Source organism: Eumetopias jubatus, unplaced genomic scaffold, assembly GCF_037043125.1.
Source record: "Eumetopias jubatus isolate StellerSeaLion01/CBP00866 unplaced genomic scaffold, mEumJub1_p1.0 scaffold_10, whole genome shotgun sequence".
Lineage (NCBI taxonomy): Eukaryota > Metazoa > Chordata > Mammalia > Carnivora > Otariidae > Eumetopias > Eumetopias jubatus.
Window position 1 is genome coordinate 77,374,685 of NW_028274816.1, and position 6,602 is coordinate 77,381,286.

The 6,602-nt window shown below is 58.0% G+C and overlaps 7 non-coding genes across 7 annotated transcripts; 6 read left to right on the forward strand and 1 right to left on the reverse strand.

The window, feature by feature from the left end:
• The first annotated feature begins 420 nt into the window (after positions 1-420).
• TRNAI-AAU (transfer RNA isoleucine (anticodon AAU)) lies at positions 421-494 on the forward strand. The gene has a single exon. It is a non-coding gene; the product is annotated as a tRNA-Ile (tRNA).
• Positions 495-913: 419 nt separating this feature from the next.
• TRNAS-AGA (transfer RNA serine (anticodon AGA)) lies at positions 914-995 on the forward strand. Its single transcript has one exon. It is a non-coding gene; the product is annotated as a tRNA-Ser (tRNA).
• Positions 996-1,293: 298 nt separating this feature from the next.
• TRNAT-AGU (transfer RNA threonine (anticodon AGU)) lies at positions 1,294-1,367 on the forward strand. The gene has a single exon. It is a non-coding gene; the product is annotated as a tRNA-Thr (tRNA).
• A 3,216-nt stretch (positions 1,368-4,583) lies between these two features.
• On the forward strand, positions 4,584-4,655 carry TRNAP-CGG (transfer RNA proline (anticodon CGG)). The gene has a single exon. It is a non-coding gene; the product is annotated as a tRNA-Pro (tRNA).
• Positions 4,656-5,153: 498 nt separating this feature from the next.
• Positions 5,154-5,225, forward strand: TRNAD-GUC (transfer RNA aspartic acid (anticodon GUC)). Its single transcript has one exon. It is a non-coding gene; the product is annotated as a tRNA-Asp (tRNA).
• A 498-nt stretch (positions 5,226-5,723) lies between these two features.
• Positions 5,724-5,795, reverse strand: TRNAG-UCC (transfer RNA glycine (anticodon UCC)). The gene has a single exon. It is a non-coding gene; the product is annotated as a tRNA-Gly (tRNA).
• Positions 5,796-6,358: 563 nt separating this feature from the next.
• Positions 6,359-6,430, forward strand: TRNAW-CCA (transfer RNA tryptophan (anticodon CCA)). Its single transcript has one exon. It is a non-coding gene; the product is annotated as a tRNA-Trp (tRNA).
• Positions 6,431-6,602: the final 172 nt, after the last annotated feature.

Sequence of the window (6,602 nt, forward strand, 5' to 3'; positions counted from 1 at the left end):
GGGAAGAAGCGGACGGGTATCGGGGGAGGGGAGCACCAAGCACGGAGAGGGGCCTGGGAGGAAGCCGGGGCGCATGTGCCGGAGAACCCGAGTCAGTGCTGTGGGCCCGGGCCTGGCCCGAGGCCGATCCGGCAGGAATTCCGGAATCCGAACCCACAGAATCGGGAGTTGCAGGAGCATTTGTGGGCGATGATGCGTCTGGCTGGTGTTCTGTTTCTTTCCCGGGAGCTGCTCGCTAGCTGGAGAGGTACAGCCGAGTCACACCTCTTCGAGACGCTCAGAGGGCATTGCTTCCTGGCCAGTAGGGATCAGTTCTAGTTTGTATTTGGGAAGCCTTTGGGTCACGCTCTTGTGGTCTTCAAAATGGTCTTGCTTGTACTGATCCATATGTAGAGATTGAGGAAAACAGCTTAAGCAGCCGGCCGGTTAGCTCAGTTGGTTAGAGCGTGGTGCTAATAACGCCAAGGTCGCGGGTTCGATCCCCGTACGGGCCACGTGCAGCTTTTTTTTGTTGTAGTTCTTTTGTTTTAGCGCGCACCTGCTCTTTACAACCCAGAACTTACTGCGGGGAGCCATTTGACTTTTGATCACAGACGACATCAGACCCACCGCTTCTCAAAACCTAAACTGGTAGCACACTCCATGGCTTGGGAGGGAGGTCCCCGGGCTGGGGCTGAGGGAAGCTTCCCCGGGAACGCGTTGTTGGAGGCGGCGGGAGACAGGGCAAGCTCCGGGACTAGGGGCCCAGAGAGGCGGGGCGGGCGCTGCGCGGGGGCGGATCGGCCCGGAGTCTCCCCGGCGCTGCCGGCGCCCGCCGCTCTCCCGGCCCTGGGACCCCGAGTAATTTAGGAGGCGTGTCTGCCGGGCATGAGATCTAAGAAAGGCTAAGGACAAATCCTCCCGTTTCAACGGGGTAGTCGTGGCCGAGTGGTTAAGGCGATGGACTAGAAATCCATTGGGGTCTCCCCGCGCAGGTTCGAATCCTGCCGACTACGTGTGTTTTTTTTTTCCTTCTCCGACGTTCTGTCCGCTTACCTCCTGTCCAGGGCCGGAAACTGATCCCGCAGAAACCCTGGGTCTCAGGAATCCTGCCCCGCCCTGGGGCTTCCCCAACCCAGCACTTCTGTCTTTGGTTTATTCCTTTAGACAATGTGGGGACACCAGGGGTGGGTGTGTGATGCCAAATCCAGCTGCTTTGCAAAACTGAATTTTAGAGAAGTCGGCAGTGGCTGTGGCTGAGCTCCGAGCGCTCTATTCCTGTAGTGCAGCCCCGGAAGGATCCCGGTTGTCCTTGGCGCCGTGGCTTAGTTGGTTAAAGCGCCTGTCTAGTAAACAGGAGATCCTGGGTTCGAATCCCAGCGGTGCCTTTTATTCAACCCTGCGAGGGGATTCCTAGCGTTTTGTCGCTAAATCTATATTCCCTAATGGACTTATCAAGTGTTTTTATACTGGAGGAGCAAGGGTCCCCGTTCCGCCCTCGGAGCGCCCAGGTTTCCTGCAGACACGAACTGCCAGTCCTTGGAGACCACCGCTGCAAAAGCTGCCCCCACCCCCCCGCCCGCCGGGCCCACGTCTTTGAACACCTGCTTCTGCCCTGGAGCCGGGAGGGTGGGCTAACCCAAAACCCCGCGGGAGGACGTCCCCGCGCGCCTGAGTCGGTTTGTTTTGTTTGGTTCTTCATTATATTTCTTTGTTTTGGGACCTCAAAATTGTATATGTATATATAATATGTTTTTAAATTTTTTTTATTAAAAAGAATTTGGAGGGGGTGGTGCAGTTCCTTCACGTATAGTCACCTTCATCGGTCTCTATCAGCTGGCAGTCGGGGTTAGGAGTTAGCAGAGAAACCCGTCCGTCTGGTTTCCTCCGAGAGGGTGCTGAAGGGCTGGGGCCACGAACGTGGACAGGGCGGGAGCAGAAGAGACCTCATTCCCCGTGGGGTCTCCCGAGAGTCGGGGGTGGAAGGGAGCACTGAAGCCGGGCTGGTGAGGGTGCAGGAAATGCTGTGGAGGGAGGCGGCAAGGAGGACGTACAGGCAACTTGGCAGGGCCTAAACCTTCCCGGAAGATAGGCAGAAAGATCTAGATACGATCCTTTGGCGGGGCAACCATCCTAAGATGTCTGAACGGAAGTGTTGTCTTGAAGGAACTGCGGTCTCGAGATGGCAGGTCAAGAATGCCCACCACGGAGACTGGGTTTGTGCCACGCCCTGGGCTGCCCGCTGTGCCTGCACAGCCCCCTTTTCTCCAAGAGCTCGTGGAAAGGAAGAGGAAATCACAACCCAATGCACAAAGGGCAGGAACAGGGAGCTTGACAACATGGAGAAGGGGTCTCTCATGGGGCCTGAGAGTAGAGAGTGGTCAGGGGTGGCTCTCTGGAGGAGGTGAGCTAATTCTGGAAGATCACGTGGAAATGTGCCCTATGTTCTAGTAAACAACTATTACTGTGTCCAGGCCGTTGATCTAGATCCTGGGAATATAGCAGGGAGCAACAAACACAATGAAATTGTCTTAAAGATTAAATTATATCATATGCTAGATCAATGCTACATAAAAGAATAATAGCACAAGGGATCAGAGAGTCTGTGTGTGTGTGTGTGTGTGTGTGTGTGTGTGTGTGTGTGTGTGTGGAGACAGGGGGTGGTTCTGGAAATGTCAAAGGCTTGCACCGGGGCAGTTGTGGAAGAGATGGAAAGGAGGGGTTGAATTCAAGGCATTTTAAGATTAAAAACAAAACAAAAACAAAAATGGGAGGACTCAGTAAATGATAGGATGTAGAGTCTGAAAAAGAGGGAGAAATTCAGGACGATGCCTGGGTTCTACTTTAGGGAAGGGCTGGGGGCAAGGGGTGCCACCGACTCAAATTCCCCAAGAATATTTTTTTCGCTCTTTCCCACCCAAACTTTTTCAAACAACTGGGACTACCCAAAGTTATACCTTAGAACGCAATCTTGCCGTGTAAAGCTTTGACTCTTGTTGAAATGTAAAATACACCAAACTTAAATAGTGATCAGTTTACACCTTTGTTCTTGGATTCTAAAAGTGGGGTCGGAGGCCGGGGCTTCAGGGTATCTGTGAACTCTCTGACATCTCAGGTGCGTTTCTCTAGGGAAAAGGAGGACAGCTTTCATCGCGTTCTGTAAGGGAGGTCGGGCTCCACCTCTGTGCAGATTAGGTGCCTGAGCCCAGAGAAGAGAGTGGTTGGTAACTAGAGACTTGGGGGAAACGCTGGGGCCCAAGCGGAGGAGACAGAAGTTGCAGAAGAGTAAGGAGGAGGGAGATGCCAGAAGACCAGCCCTGAGCGCTTGAGCCCCCTGAAAAGGCTTGGGACACAGACAGGAAAGGATGATGGGCGCCTCTCTACTGTCCTCCCCCACCGTCTGGCCAAGGACACCTGGGAAAGAAAAGGCAACGTGTTAAACCCTTCACTGAAGTCTCCCCACCACAACATCTGTGGTTTGGATATCAGGAAGGACCGGCCCCCCACAAATCACCCGATTGGGAGGTGGGACAAAATGGTTCAGCCCAGAGATGCTACCGGGAGGTCGAGGGCCGTGGCTGGTCAGACCCTGCTGGGAGAACTCCCCAGAGCAGGCACTGAGCAGAGGGAAGGCAGAGCCGGTGGCCGAGGCCGCTGACTCCACCATGTCCTGCCAGGACCCTGGGCAGCCCCAAAGTGGGAGCGGGGTGAGTGTATTAAGAGCTTAGAGGCTCACCGAGCCCGGGAAACTCCGGTGGCCTGGTCTTAGACCACACTCAGGCGGGCGTTTGCCTCGGAGCCCCTTACCTTCTGGGGGGTCTTAGGCGGCAGGGAGGAGGGTCTCCTTCCCGGCCATCCTAGGCGGTAAGTGGAGAGCGGAGGGTAGACGGGAGGGTAGGGGTAACCTCATCGTACAGGCGGGAGGTCCTGGAACCAGTGCTGATAGGGGCGTTAGGCATCAGGGACGGTCCTGGCCGCCAGACCTCGCCCCAATCGCGCAGGTTGGAAAGTCTGTCCCCTACCCCGCCCCGCCCCCCATTCATCTCAATGACTCCTCCTCCGGGGTCCTCTTGGCCCCGGGAGTTATTCCCTTGCCTGGGTACTGGACCTGCTCGTCGCTCCAGGAGGATGGACAGGTGCAGGGACAGATAGAGGGGCAGGTGTTCACCTAGGAACCTCAGGACTCATTCATTGTCCCCAACCATGCAACTCCACCGCCTATCTTCAAAGCTCTGCGCCAGAGGACTGGGTCCGAGGACGGCGGGCGCAGGCGGGAAGAGCCGGGACCCCAGGTTATGCAGTGGCCCCGAGACAGCGACCACAGGGAGTGGAACAACCCGGGTGCTCAGGGTAGTCCTGGAGGGCTGCGCGGGGTGCGGAGGAGGCCGAGACCACTCCCTCCTACTTCCCCGACGTTATTTCCTGGGAGGAGCCGGAGTTCGCGGGCGGGAGCGGAGATTCCCAGATCCGGCTCAGGAATGCGCGGCGTTGGGGCCGGTGGTCCCCGCGCGCGCGCCGGACCGGCTCCGCCGCGAGCCGTGGCCCTAGGGCCGCAGGAGGCCTAGTACGACCTCTAAAGGCGTCCGCGAGCGCACTTTCACGTCGGCTCGTTGGTCTAGGGGTATGATTCTCGCTTCGGGTGCGAGAGGTCCCGGGTTCAAATCCCGGACGAGCCCGGCTTTAGTTTTGGCGGAGACCGGAGTGCCCCAGGCGCCGGTGGAAGGAACGGCGCGGCGCGCAGGCCGCCCTGCAAAGCCCGTGCAGCCGGCCGAGAGCCCGGAGCCGGGGAGCTGGCAGCTCTTTTGTCCCGAGCGCACAGCCCGGTGACCGGAGGGAGCTCGCGGCGCGCAGCCCGGCCCGGGGAGCCGGCGGGGAGAGCGCAGGCACGTGCGGACGCGGGGCCAGCCCCTCGCGTTCCCGCCCGGCTTCTGAGCGCTCTGCAGCGGTCCCCGCCGGCCGGCTGGAGCTGTGGGGGACTGGGATGGAACGGGGCGGGACCTATCACAGCCGCGTTTCGCCGCGCCTCGGGGTCGCTCAGGGGCGGTCCAGAGCGTGCGCGGGTCTCCGGCTGGCCCTTCCCAGTGGTCGGCGGGCTGGAAACCGGGGAGGGGGGGGGGGGGAAGCGCGGCCAAGATGCCACATCTCCGAGCCAGAAAGCGCCTTTGCCAGCTCCTTCCTCGTTAGTATAGTGGTGAGTATCCCCGCCTGTCACGCGGGAGACCGGGGTTCGATTCCCCGACGGGGAGAAGCAAGGTATCTTTTGCTTTTTTTTCTATCATCCTGTGATAAATCCTACTCACAGCGAAGTACCCGGCCCCGGGCGTGGGACGGAGGTTTTCCTTAAAAAGAAGGGGGGGGGGGAAGGAAGAAAGGGAAGGGAGAAAGTAAAGGGTAGTTAGTCCCGACTCTCGGGCTCACATTCCAAAAGTTCGAGTTTGTGTTTCGCCTCAAGCAACTTGCATTTTAAATGTGCGGCGGAATGAGCCATTTGTCCCCTCCGTTCAGTGAATGTGCTGATGAGACGCGTTCGCCGGCCATGACAGGCGCACAGCCGGACAGGAGCGCTCGAAGCCGGCGCATTGCTCTCTCCGCGACGGGGACGCTCGCTCGTGGGCTCCGGTGGGCGCGCAGCCCTCGGTGCTGGTTGTGCATCGGCAACGGACTCCGGGTAGAGGGGCGGATCCCGGAGCGAGTGAAAAGTTGGTTTGTTGTTTTTTTTTTTTAAAAGGAAAAGTGAGAACCACTGCGTTGGCCGGGAATCGAACCCGGGTCAACTGCTTGGAAGGCAGCTATGCTCACCACTATACCACCAACGCCTGCTGTGAAGTCTCGTTCCCGATGCTGGAACTTCAATACATGCGCAGGCGCGTGGCCCGAATGACACGAGTCCGGGCGAGCGGCGGGTGGGCGTGAACGAGGCGGCGTGAACGAGATGACCCCGGTCACCCCGCGAGAGACTGCGCTTGACCACGCGCAGCCGACACAGGAGAAAGCGAGGTTCAGAGGACCGAAGTGAAGGGGCTTTCTGAGTCACTGGCAGAGCCGGGGTTACATCTATTTGTCGGGGTCGGGGGGCGGAAGAATCAGGACTGCAGTGACACCGCGATGGCTTTGTCATCCCCAGAAATAAGTCCCAAACACACCAGTTGCTCCTCTGCTGAGCGAGCGCCGTGTGTCCCAAGGTTAAAGAGTTGGGCTTTACGCCAAGTGCCCTTAAGCACATTTGCCCACAGAGGGAGGGTCCATTCCTACATGTCCACGCACGGCTCTGAAAGCGACGCGGGCGGAACCTTAGGGGAGGGGCCTGAGAATTTAGCTCCGCCCCTCGTCGCTGACGATAGCTCTGTTCACGAGATCCCGCCCGCCGCGGACTCGGGGAGGCCTCGTGGCGCAACGGTAGCGCGTCTGACTCCAGATCAGAAGGTTGCGTGTTCAAATCACGTCGGGGTCACAAAGATATGCAATTTTCGATGTCTAGACCTGCGTTGATATTTTTCGGGCAAAGGTGAGGGGGGGGAAATTCGTTTCTTTATGTTAGCAAAATACAAACCTCAGTGCCCCTGGTGTTTTGCTTTTCCCAAAGTGTATAAATTTTCTCCTAAAATACAAATTTAGGAATTTGT